The following is a 13,932-nucleotide window of genomic DNA, read 5'->3' as shown; positions in this document are numbered from 1 at the left end:
ATACAGCGCTGATACACTATATACAGACATACAGCGCTGATACACTATATACAGACATACAGCGCTGATACACTATATACAGACATACAGCGCTGATACACTATATACAGACATACAGCGCTGATACACTATATACAGACATACAGCGCTGATACACTATATACAGACATACAGCGCTGATACACTATATACAGACATACAGCGCTGCAGGAGTGTGTAAGAGGTCACTGTACACAGATTACTAGCGATACACTATATACAGACATACAGCGCTGATACACTATATACAGACATACAGCGCTGATACACTATACAGACATACAGCGCTGATACACTATTTACAGACATACATACAGCGCTGCAGGTGTGTGTAAGAGGTGACTGTACACAGATTACTAGTGATACACTATATACAGACATACAGCGCTGATACACTATATACAGACATACAGCGCTGATACACTATATACAGACATACAGCGCTGCAGGAGTGTGTAAGAGGTGACTGTACACAGATTACTAGCGATACACTATATACAGACATACAGCGCTGCAGGAGTGTGTAAGAGGTGACTGTACACAGATTACTAGTGATACACTATATACAGACATACAGCGCTGATACACTATATACAGACATACAGCGCTGATACACTATATACAGACATACAGCGCTGCAGGAGTGTGTAAGAGGTGACTGTACACAGATTACTAGCGATACACTATATACAGACATACAGCGCTGATACACTATATACAGACATACAGCGCTGATACACTATATACAGACATACAGCGCTGATACACTATATACAGACATACAGCGCTGCAGGAGTGTGTAAGAGGTGACTGTACACAGATTACTAGCGATACACTATATACAGACATACAGCGCTACAGACATACAGCGCTGCAGGAGTGTGTAAGAGGTGACTGTACACAGATTACTAGTGATACACTATATACAGACATACAGCGCTGATACACTATATACAGACATACAGCGCTGATACACTATATACAGACATACAGCGCTGCAGGAGTGTGTAAGAGGTGACTGTACACAGATTACTAGCGATACACTATATACAGACATACAGCGCTGCAGGAGTGTGTAAGAGGTGACTGTACACAGATTACTAGCGATACACTATATACAGACATACAGCGCTGATACACTATATACAGACATACAGCGCTGATACACTATATACAGACATACAGCGCTGATACACTATATACAGACATACAGCGCTGATACACTATATACAGACATACAGCGCTGATACACTATATACAGACATACAGCGCTGATACACTATATACAGACATACAGCGCTGATACACTATATACAGACATACAGCGCTGATACACTATATACAGACATACAGCGCTGCAGGAGTGTGTAAGAGGTGTCTGTACACAGATTACTAGTGATACACTATATACAGACATACAGCGCTGATACACTATATACAGACATACAGCGCTGATACACTATATACAGACATACAGCGCTGATACACTATATACAGACATACAGCGCTGATACACTATATACAGACATACAGCGCTGCAGGAGTGTGTAAGAGGTGACTGTACACAGATACTAGCGATACACTATATACAGACATACAGCGCTGATACACTATATACAGACATACAGCGCTGATACACTATATACAGACATACAGCGCTGATACACTATATACAGACATACAGCGCTGATACACTATATACAGACATACAGCGCTGATACACTATATACAGACATACAGCGCTGCAGGAGTGTGTAAGAGGTGACTGTACACAGATACTAGCGATACACTATATACAGACATACAGCGCTGATACACTATATACAGACATACAGCGCTGATACACTATATACAGACATACAGCGCTGATACACTATATACAGACATACAGCGCTGATACACTATATACAGACATACAGCGCTGATACACTATATACAGACATACAGCGCTGATACACTATATACAGACATACAGCGCCGATACACTATATACAGACATACAGCGCCGATACACTATATACAGACATACAGCGCCGATACACTATATACAGACATACAGCGCTGATACACTATATACAGACAGCTCGTGTTCTGGGTCCCGTCTGAGCACCGGCCAGGCATACAGGAACTTCTAGTTCCACAGCAGGGAGTCACAAACTGTATAATCCTGGATGAGTCCTGTATGTAAGCTCCTGGGGCTAGATTTACAGCAGCAGAATCCTAAATTCACACAACAGATGCAAAACACAGAATGTACACATAAATTAAATATGTATTGTATTTATTTTAGGGGTGTGCACCGGCCACTTTTTGTGTTTTGGATCTGGATCTTTCTTCGGTGTTTTGGATCTGTATTTAAAAAGCATAGAAACAGCTAAAATCACAGAATGTTTTTTTTTTTTTTGTTCCTATGCTATTATTAACCTCAATAACATTAATTTCCAGTCTATTCTGAACACCTCACAATAGTGTTTTTATGTCCAAAAGGTTGCACCAAGGTAGCTGGATGACTATGCTAAGCGACACGAGTGGGCGGCACAAACACGTGGCCCATCTAGGAGTGACAGTGGCAGACAGGGTGGCAGTTTGAAAAACTAGGCCCCAAACAGTACATAATGCAAAGAAAAAAAAGAGGTGCAAGATGGAATTGTCCTTGGGCCCTCCCACCCACCCTTATGTTGTATAAACAGGACATGCACACTTTAACAAACCAATCATTTCGGCCCCAGGGTCTGCCACATGACTGACTGAAATGATTGGTTCGTTTGGGCCCCCACAAAACAAGCTGGCAATTAATCTGTCCCTGCACAAACTGGCTCTACGGAGGAAAGATGTCGTCCTCATCCACCGATTCCTCACCCTCTTCAGTGTTGTGTACATACTCATCCTCAGAGTATTAATTCGTCCCCGCTGGAATTTACCACCACAGGTCCCTCTGTACGTTCTGGAGGCTGGCCTCCCTGGAAGAGTTGATTATTAATTTTGATGAACATCATCTTCTCCACATTTTGTGGAAGCAACCTCCTACGCCTTTCGCTGGCAAGGTTCCCGGCTGCACTAAACACTCTTTCGGAGTACACACTGGAGGGGGGGCAACTCAGGTAAAATAGAGCCGGTTTGTACAGGGGCCTCCAAATTGCCTTTTTTTCCTGCCAGTAGAGGTACGGACTGTCTGACATGCCTACTTGGATGCTGTCACCGATGTAATCCTCCACCATTCTGTCAGTGGTGACAGTATCATATGCAGTGACAGTAGACTTGTCAGAAATTGTTGCCAGGTCCTTCAGTCCAGACGTCCAAACTTGGTCCTGCCTGCCCTGCATCACCGCCAGCGGGTTGCTTAGGATACCCAAGTTGTTTCCTGGCAGCCCCAGTTGCGGGAGAAAATGAAGAAGGAGCTGTTGACGTGTCACGTTCCGCTTCAGCTGACAGCAGCTTTGCACCTCTGCAGGCTTGTCTCGGCCAGAAAGACACCACGTAGACTTTAAACCTAGGATCTTGCACGGTGGCCAAAATGTAGTGGTCGGATTTCAACAGATTGACCACCCTGGAATCCTGGCAAAGCGAATGAAGGGCTTCATCCACAAGTCCCACATACCGAGCGGAATCGCTCCGTCTTAGCTCCTCTTTCACTTTCTCCAGCCGCTTCTGCAAAAGCCTGATGAGGGGAATGACCTGACTCAAGCTCGCAGTGTCTGAACTGACTTCACGTGTGGCAAGTTCGAAGGACTGGAAAACCTTGCACAATATGGAAATCATTCTCCACTGCGCTTGAGTCAGGTGCATACCCCCTCCTTTGCCTGTCATAGGTGGATTTATAGGATTGAATGGCCTTTTGCTGCTCCTCCATCCTCTGAAGCATATAGAGGGTTGAGTTCCACCGCGTCACAACCTCTTGCTTCAGGTGATGGCAGGGCAGGTACAAGAGTGTTTGCTGGCGCTCCAGTCTTCGGCACGCAGTCGCTGAATGGCGAAAGTGGCCAGAAATTTTTCGGGCCACCCAAGCGTCTCCTGCACGCCCCTGTCGTTTTTCAAAAAATTCTGCACCACCAAATTTATTGTGTGAGCAAAGCATGGGACGTGCTGGAATTTGCCCAGATGTAATGCCCGCACAATATTGGTGGCGTTGTCAGATATCACAAATCCCCAGGAGAGTCTAAGTGGGGTAAGCCACTGGGCGATGATTTCCCTCAGTTTCTCTAAGAGGTTGTCGGCGGTGTGCCTCTTACTGAAACCGGTGATACACAGCGTAGCCTGCCTTGGAACGAGCTGACGTTTCTGAGATGCTGCTACTGGTGACGCTGCTGCTGTTGCTGCGTAAGGTGATACATCTACCCAGTGGGCAGTCACAGTCATATAGTCCTTAGTCTGCCCTGTTCCACTTGTCCACATGTCCGTGGTTAAGTGGACATTGTGTACAACGGCATTTTTTCAGGACACTGAGGACACTTTTTCTGACGTTTCTGTACAGTCTCGGTATTGCCAGCTTAGTGAAGTGGAATCTAGACGGGATTTGGAACCGGGGACACACTACCTCCATCAATTGTCTAAATCCCACTGCACTAATGGCGGATACCGGACGCACGTCTAACACCAACATAGCAGTCAAGGCCTCAGTTATACGTTTTGCTTCAGAATGACTGCTGTCGTACTTCATCCTCCTCGCTAAGGACTGTTGGAGGGTCAATTGTTTAGTAAAAGTAGTGGTGTTCCTACTTCCTCTCTGGGATGATGAACGACTCCCAGCAGCGGCAGCAGTAGGTGTAGCAATGCAGGATCCTCCGGAGGAATCCCGGATAGGAGAGTCAGTCATGCCAGTGACATGGCCTGCAGGACTACTTCCGATCCTGACGAGGAGGGAGTTGACGGTGTGGTTTGCAGGTGCTTGGATACAACAGGACAACAGGATTTAGGTGTCCCTGGACTGCTTACGGTCTTAGCCAAAGTTTCTGAACTTGACAGTAACTTTTTATGAACGTGCTGCAGGTGCCGTATAAGGGAGGATGTTCCTAGGTGGTTGACGTCCCTACCCCTACTTATTTCACCTTTACATATGGTACATATGGCAAGACAGTTGTCCCAATATGGATAAAAGTATTGCCAGACCAAAGAGGTGGAATGTTTGGTCTTCTGCCCAGGCATGACCGTGATGGGCTTTTTCATCCCACGGACAACAACTGTCTCCCCCGGAGCCTGATTTAAACAAACCACATCACCATCAGAATCCTCCTCACCAACTTCCTCATCAGCGCCAGCTACACCAGTATCCTCATCCTGTTGTACTTCAACAGTGACATCTTCAATTTGCATATCAGCAAGTGGACTGTGGGTGCTCCTTTCAGCACTTGCAGGGGGCGTGCAAATGGTGGAAAGAGCCACCTCTTCCCGTCCAGTGCTAGGAAGGTCAGGCATCGCAACCACCACCACACTTGGACTCTCCTTGGGGATTTGTGATATCTTCTTAGAACGCACAGTTCTTCGCTGTGCTTTTGCCAGCTTAACTCTTTTGATTTTTTTAGAGGAAGGAGGGCTTCCATCGTCATGTGAAGCTGAACCACTAGTCATGAACATAGGGAAAGACCTTAGCCGTTCCTTGCCACTCCGTGTCGTAAATGGCATATTGGCAAGTTTACGTTTCTCCTCAGATGACTTAAATGTTTTTTTTTTTTTTTTTTTTAAGGTCATTTTCCTGAACTTCGTCATTTGGGATTGTATGTGCCCTCTACGATGACATTGGGCATCGGCCTTGGCAGACGACGTTGATGGTATGTTATCGTCTATGTCATGACTAGTGGGAGCAGCTTCAGCACTAGGAGGAAGTGGTTCTTGATCTTTTCCTATTTTATTTTTATCAGACAAATTTTTGTCCTCCATTTATGTGATATTGATGCACGTGCGGCGGCTAAGGCGCACACAAACAAAAAATAAAAAAAAAAATCTTTGTTTTCCCCCCGGCAATTTGGGTGTTACACGACCCTTCAACAGACGACCCTTCACTTATGACACAGGCGCACGCTTGGTGCTGCTACATTATTGATGCACGTGCGGCTACAGCACAAACAGAATTTTTTTGCACTTGAGGGGAGCACCCCTGATGGACAGAGCACCCCCTGGACAACACTACAGCACCCCTTTAGGACTACAGCCTTTATAGGACACTGCACAACACAGCCCAGCCAGCCCCTATGGACTTTGGAGTGGACACAGGGCCTGATTCAGCTCGGCTCGCAAGCGGGTCGATGGTGGCCCAGTGCACACGTGCAAGCCCCGTAGCGAGTGAGAACTTCACTCGCTCCGGGGCTCGCAACAAAATGGGGCGGCTGTTGATGTTGATTGACAGCTCACCCCGTTTTGTAGGCGGGTGGGGGGGTGGCTGCACAAACGGAGGCGTTCCCGAAGGAACGCCTGACGTTTGTGGGCGGCCATACTGACATCACTCGTGATGTCAGTAGCGGACTTCCTGCTCTATTAGAGCTGGAAGTCCACTCGGAATTGCGAGTGCCGAGACCCTACCTTTGGGTCTCCTCGCAACGCCGATGGTCGCGGTACACCCTCCTGTTTCACTGTCCACAGCCAGAGTGAAAAATGGCGCTGGCGCGGGGACCTTTTATTGAATCCAAAACCCGCGAGAATCCGACAGCGGGATGATGACGTTTTGCCTCGATTTCAGATCAGAGTCAGGCGGGAAAATTTGAACCTGACTCGGATTTCAGGCTATCCGAACCCGCTCATCATTCATACACACAGTATATCGATATACAGACACAGGCATAATCACAGATGTACAGTATATCTATATAGGCATAAATACACAGATGTACAGCATATACACAGTATATGTATAGAGGCATAAACACACAGATCAATATAGGCATAAAGACACAGACCTACAGCGCCTTGCAATAGTACTCACCCCCTTGGCTTTTTACAGTTTGTTACATTACAACCTGTAATTTTTTTATTTTATTTTTCCCAATCTGAATTTTATGTGATGGATCTGCACAAAATAGTCTAATTTGGTGAAGTGAAATGAGAAAAATATATAAAAAATAATCTTTATAAATAAAATTCTGAAAATTGGCATGTGCATATGTAATCACCCCCTTTGCTATGAAGCCCCTCAAAAGTTCTGGTGCAGCCAATTACCTTCAGAAGTCACATAATTAGTGAAATGAAGCCCACCTGTGTGACATCTAAGTGTCACATGATCTGTCAGTATAAACTCACCTATTCTAAAAGGCCCCAGAGGCTGCAACACCACTAAGCAAGAGGCATCACACCATGAGGACCAAGGAGCTCTCCAAACAAGTCAGGGACAAAGTTGTTGAGAAGTACAATTCTGGGTTGTGTTCTAAAAGTATATCCAAATCTTTGATGATCCCCTGGAGCACCATGAAATCCATCATCATCAAATGGAAAGAACATGGTACCACAACAAACCTGCCAAGAGAGGGCCGCCCACCAAAACTCACAGACCGGGCAAGGAGGGCATTAATCAGATAATCAGAGAGGCAGCACAGAGACCAAAGGTAACCCTGAAGGAGCTGCAGAGTTCCACAGCAGAGACTGGTGTATCTGTGTATGTGACCACAATAAGCCGTACAGTCCATAGAGCTGGGCTTTATGGGAGAGTGGCCAGAAAAAAGCCATTACTTAGTGATAATGAGAAGAAGACACGATTTGAGTTTGCTAAAAGGCATGTGGGCGACTCCCCAAATGTATGGAGGAAGATGCTCTGGTCAGATGAGACTAAAATGTAACTTTTCGTCCACCAAGGAAAACGCTATGTCTGGCGCAAACCCAACACATCCCATCACCCCAAGAACACCATCCCCACATTGAAACATGGAGGTGGCAGCATCATGCTGGGGGGATGTATTCAGCAGCAGGGACTGGGAAACTGATCTGAGTCGAGGGAAAGATGGATGGTGCTAAATACAGGGATATTCTTGAGCAAAACCTGTGTCAGTTGCCTGTGATCTGAGACTGGACGGAGGTTCACCTTCCAGCAGGACAATGGCCAGAAGCATACTGCTAGAGCAACACTCCAGTGGTGTAAGGGGAAACATGTAAATGTGTTGGAATGGACGAGTCACAGCCCAGATCTCAATTGAGAATCTGTGGTCAGACTTGAAGATTGCTGTTCACAAGCGGAAACCATCCAACATGAAGGAGCTGGAGCAGGTTTGCCTTGAGGAATGGGCAAAAATCCCAGGGGCAAGATGTGACAAGCTCATAGAGACTCATCCAAAGCGACTTGCAGCTGTAATTGCCGCAAAAGGTGGCTCGACAAAGTACTGACTTTAGGGGGGTGAATAGTTATGCACGCTGAAGTTTTCTGTTATGTTGTCCTAAATGTTGTTTGATTCACAATCTAAAAAAAAAAAAAAAAACAACGTCACAGTTGTAGGCATGTTCTGTGAATGAAATGATGCACACCTTCACACAATCCATTGTAATTCCAGGTTGTAAGGCAACAAAACCTGAAAAAATGCAAAGGGTGTGAATACTTCTGCAAGGCACTGTATATAGGCATAAACACACAGATGTACAGTATATCTATTGTGGCAGTATCACCAGAGGTGGCGCTGGTGAGCAGCATATTCTGTGTGGAGCAGGGGAGATCCGCCCACCCCAGAGTAGCAAAGCATTGTGGGAAGATGTATAATGGCTGCCATATGACCAGAGCCCAGGTGATGCTGCTGGTGGACACAGTCAGACAGTCCAGGTGGGGCTGCAGTGTGAGTGAAGCAGACCAGGTGGTCAGGATCATACCTGCAAGGAGAGAGGGAGATCTCTATACCTCTGAATGTCCTTGTGAGAGGCGGCAGCCAACAAGCTGAGAAAGCTATACCAGGCCAGGAGGCCACTGTCCAGTCCTGCATGTGGCAGGGAGGACCACAAATCTCAGAGACTGAGAGACTGTCATGCAGAGTAGTTGCTTCTGTAAAGAGGATTCAAGAAGTGAGCTAGTGTCCTAAACAAGGGCTAGGCGTTTATTATATTTCGGTTTCCTGATTATGCTGGAAGTAAAGCACCATTTATGTTTATTTAACTGGAATGCTACATGTGGACTCCAATTCTGCACCTACTCACTGCACCACTGACCCCAGTCTACCAAGCCAATTACCCCAAGTATCAGATATGGTGGAGAAAGCGAGCATCAAGATTCTACGCTCACAGGTCTACGCAACAAGATCTGCACAGAAAGTGGCGGATCTGGCTCTGGTGTTGAAAGGAAAAAAGACTCTTTAATTGTGTCCACTCAAGTAAAGCTTAAAGATTGTGAGTTGGAGAGAAGTTCTCTGGCTGAAGAGTTCTGTGAAGTAAAATAAGTATCTCCAGATACTGCAGACTCGCGGCCAGTGTGAAATTAACCGTGAAGGAAAAGAGATGGAGATGGTCAGTCTTAAAGTTAGCTGTAAGGAGCAAGTACAAACTCTCCATTCCAATTTACTTGCAGCTAAAGCAGTTTCAGAATGTCTGACAGAAAGAAATGCATTCCTGGAGGAAAGTATGCATAAAGCCGCAAAGCAAATCTTTGGGGGGGGGGGGGGGGGGGGGGGGGAGAGATAGAGAGACAGAGACAGATTAACCTTGCCCATGGCAGGGCTTGGAAGTTGCAAGAACAGAAGAAGAACCTTGAAAAGTGTCTGCTAAGTAAACAGGACCAGTTGCAAAGATTCCAAGCGGAGAGGAATACCAAAGAACTGGAATTACAATGTGTATTGAGAGTGGCAGCGTCTGAAATAGTTGTATCAAAGTTAGGAAATTCCCTAAAGGTCCGTCTTGGAAAAGTGGATGAGAGTCCTTGCAGTGACCTACAACTTACACTGAGAAGGGGGCATGGTCATCGGAAAAGGGGGCATGTCTAATAAGACGCGTCCCCTTTTCGTCACTCTTGGGGGCGTGCCCGGCTCTCACGGACACACCGGGCAGCCCCAAGCCCTGCAGACAGGGAGAATAGATGCCGGGCGCATGCGCCCGCCGTCTATTCTCCGCGGTGACCGGGTCACCGCATGTTTCGTCCACCCGCGGGACACTGCGGCCCGCGGGGTGAGAACGGCTCCCGCAGGCTGTGAGGGCAGGGCGCTTTTTGCCCTCCTCCTATATACACATGCTGTGTAGTGAGTGTATATATACTACTCTCTCACACTATCTATCTCTCACTATACTAGTGCTATACAGTATGTGTGTCTATACTAGATGTATATGTGTGTGTGTGTATATCACTATACTAGTAGTACTATGTCTGTGTGTACTCATATAGTGAGTGTATATACTATACTATACGCTGTATATGTGTGTGATATATATATATAGTGTATATGTGTGTATGTGAGTATATATAAGTGTATATGTGTTGTGTATATATATACTCGACTATCTAGCAGTCGAGAGTATAATATATACTCCACTAGTACACATACATTATATTTACAACACACCACACACTATACACATACATATATATATACACACACACACTATACACATACATATATATATAACACACACACACACACTACACATAATATATATACACATCTATACACATACAGTATATATATACACACACACACTATACACAGTACATATAAGACACACACACACTAGACACATACATATATATATATACACACACTATACACATACATATATATACACACACTATACACACACACACTATACACATAGATATATACACACTAGACACTTACTATTTATATAGTATAGTATACACACTATACACAGAGATATATAGTATACACTCACACACACTATACACATACATATGAGTATATACACACACTATGACACATACATATATATACTCACACTATACACACAACACACACTATAGCACATATATATATACACACTATACACATACATATATATATATATACACACACTATACACATATATATATATATACACACTATACACATACATATATATATACACTATACACATACTATATATATAACTATACACATACATATATATACACACTATACACATACATATATATACACACTATACACATACAATATATACACACTATACACATACATATATACACACTATACACACACTATACACATACATATATACACACACTATACACATACATATATACACACACTATACACATACATATATACACACTATACACATACATATATACACACTATACACATACATATATACACACTATACACATACATATATACACACTATACACATACACACTATACACATACATATATATATATACACACTATACACATACATATATATATTTATACACACTATACACATACATATATACACACTATACACATACATATATACACACTATACACATACATATATACACACTATACACATACATATATACACACTATACACATACATACACATATACACACTATACACATACTATATACACACTATTACACATACATATACACACTATACACATACATATATATATACACACACTATACACATACATATATACACACTATACACATACATATATATATATATACACACTATACACACTATACACATACATATATACACACACTATACACATACATATATATATACACACTACACATACATATATACACACTATACACATACATATATACACACTATACACACACTATACACATACATATATACACACTATACACATACATATATACACATACATATATACAACACTATACACATACATATATACACACCACACTATACACATACATATATACACATACATATATACAAACTATACACATACACTATACACATACATATATACACACTATACACATACATATATACACACTATACACATACATACACACTATACACATACACTATACACACACTATACACATATATATACACACTATACACATATATATACACACTATACACACTATACACATACATACACACTATACACATACATATACACATACATATATACACACTATACACACACACTATACACATACATATATACACACTATACACATACATACACACACTATACACACACTATACACATACATATATACACACTATACACATACACACTATACACATACATATATACACACTATACACATACATACACACTATACACATACATATATACACATACATATACACACTATACACATACACTATACACATATATATACACACACTATACACATACATATATACACATACATATATATACACACTATACACATACATACACACACTATACACATACATACACACTATACACATACACACTATACACATACATATATACACACTATACACATACATATATACACACTATACACATACATATATACACACTATACACATACATATATACACACTATACACATACATACACACTATACACACACTATACACACATTTATGAGGTGAGACACACACCTTGGTCATGCCGACCCCCACCACATAGACTCTGCGCTGTGACGGCCCCATGGTGTCAGATCTCGGTGTCAGAGAGCGGAGGAGACTTCGTGTGACAGGAAGAAGCTGCTACCAGCACTGTGACTGTCCTACAGCCAGGGACTATATATATAGGGGCTAGAGACCGCCCACCGGACACATAAAGCGGCGACGCCTCCCCGACTGCTAAGGACCCTGTGACTGTATGTAAACACTTTAAGAGGGCGTGTCTATAGCCAGCATAGAGTCCAATCAGAGCGCACTTAGGTGACAGCTGCTGTGGCAAAGGCGGTCTGAGCTGTCAGTCGCACAGGCCCCGCCTCCGGATCCGGAAATAATGACACGCGGTCACCGCTAGGGGCGCTCAGTCTCTGCCACAGATCCAGCCGCATAATGAGGAGCTTAGTGCGGGGGCTGCTGGCTGCCGGGGCCCGGAGAGGGGTCAGCACCGCTGCCCCGGGGCACAGGGAGGTCCGTGTTACCCCGCTAGAGGGGCGCAGTGCGGGTGAGTAGCTATGCCTCGTGTACACGGTCCCTGCTCATTCCTCTGCCCCCCTGTGCCTCAGCTCAGTCTGCTATATGCCGGCCATACACTAGTACTGCTATATCATTCCTCTGCCCTCCTGTGCCTCAGCTCAGGCTGCTATATGCCGGCCATACACTAGTACTGCTATATCATTCCTCTGCCCTCCTGTGCCTCAGCTCAGGCTGCTATATGCCGGCCATACACTAGTACTGCTATATCATTCCTCTGCCCCCCTGTGCCTCAGCTCAGGCTGCTATATGCCGGCCATACACTAGTACTGCTATATCATTCCTCTGCCCTCCTGTGCCTCAGCTCAGGCTGCTATATGCCGGCCATACACTAGTACTGCTATATCATTCCTCTGCCCCCCTGTGCCTCAGCTCAGTCTGCTATATGCCGGCCATACACCAGTACTGCTATATCATTCCTCTGCCCCCCTGTGCCTCAGCTCAGGCTGCTATATGCCGGCCATACACTAGTACTGCTATATCATTCCTCTGCCCTCCTGTGCCTCAGCTCAGTCTGCTATATGCCGGCCATACACTAGTACTGCTATATCATTCCTCTGCCCTCCTGTGCCTCAGCTCAGGCTGCTATATGCCGGCCATACACTAGTACTGCTATATCATTCCTCTGCCCCCCTGTGCCTCAGCTCAGTCTGCTATATTCCGGCCATACACTAGTACTGCTATATCATTCCTCTGCCCTCCTGTGCCTCAGCTCAGGCTGCTATATGCCGGCCATACACTAGTACTGCTATATCATTCCTCTGCCCCCCTGTGCCTCAGCTCAGTCTGCTATATGCCGGCCATACACTAGTACTGCTATATCATTCCTCTGCCCTCCTGTGCCTCAGCTCAGTCTGCTATATG

At 44.3% G+C, this 13,932-nt stretch overlaps 1 long non-coding RNA gene across 1 annotated transcript in view; it reads right to left on the bottom strand.

Moving 5' to 3' along the window:
• Nucleotides 1–12,718, bottom strand: part of LOC148430747 (uncharacterized) — a 30,164-nt gene extending 17,446 nt beyond the window's left edge. Inside the window, exon 1 of the long non-coding RNA XR_015877359.1 lies at nucleotides 12,517–12,718. This is a non-coding gene — a long non-coding RNA (uncharacterized LOC148430747). The remainder of the gene's footprint in view (nucleotides 1–12,516) is intronic.
• Nucleotides 12,719–13,932: the final 1,214 nt, after the last annotated feature.

Source organism: Taudactylus pleione, unplaced genomic scaffold, assembly GCF_031769625.1.
Source record: "Taudactylus pleione unplaced genomic scaffold, aTauple2 ptg003265l, whole genome shotgun sequence".
NCBI lineage: Eukaryota > Metazoa > Chordata > Amphibia > Anura > Myobatrachidae > Taudactylus > Taudactylus pleione.
This window is presented reverse-complemented; position numbering and strand designations above follow the sequence as displayed.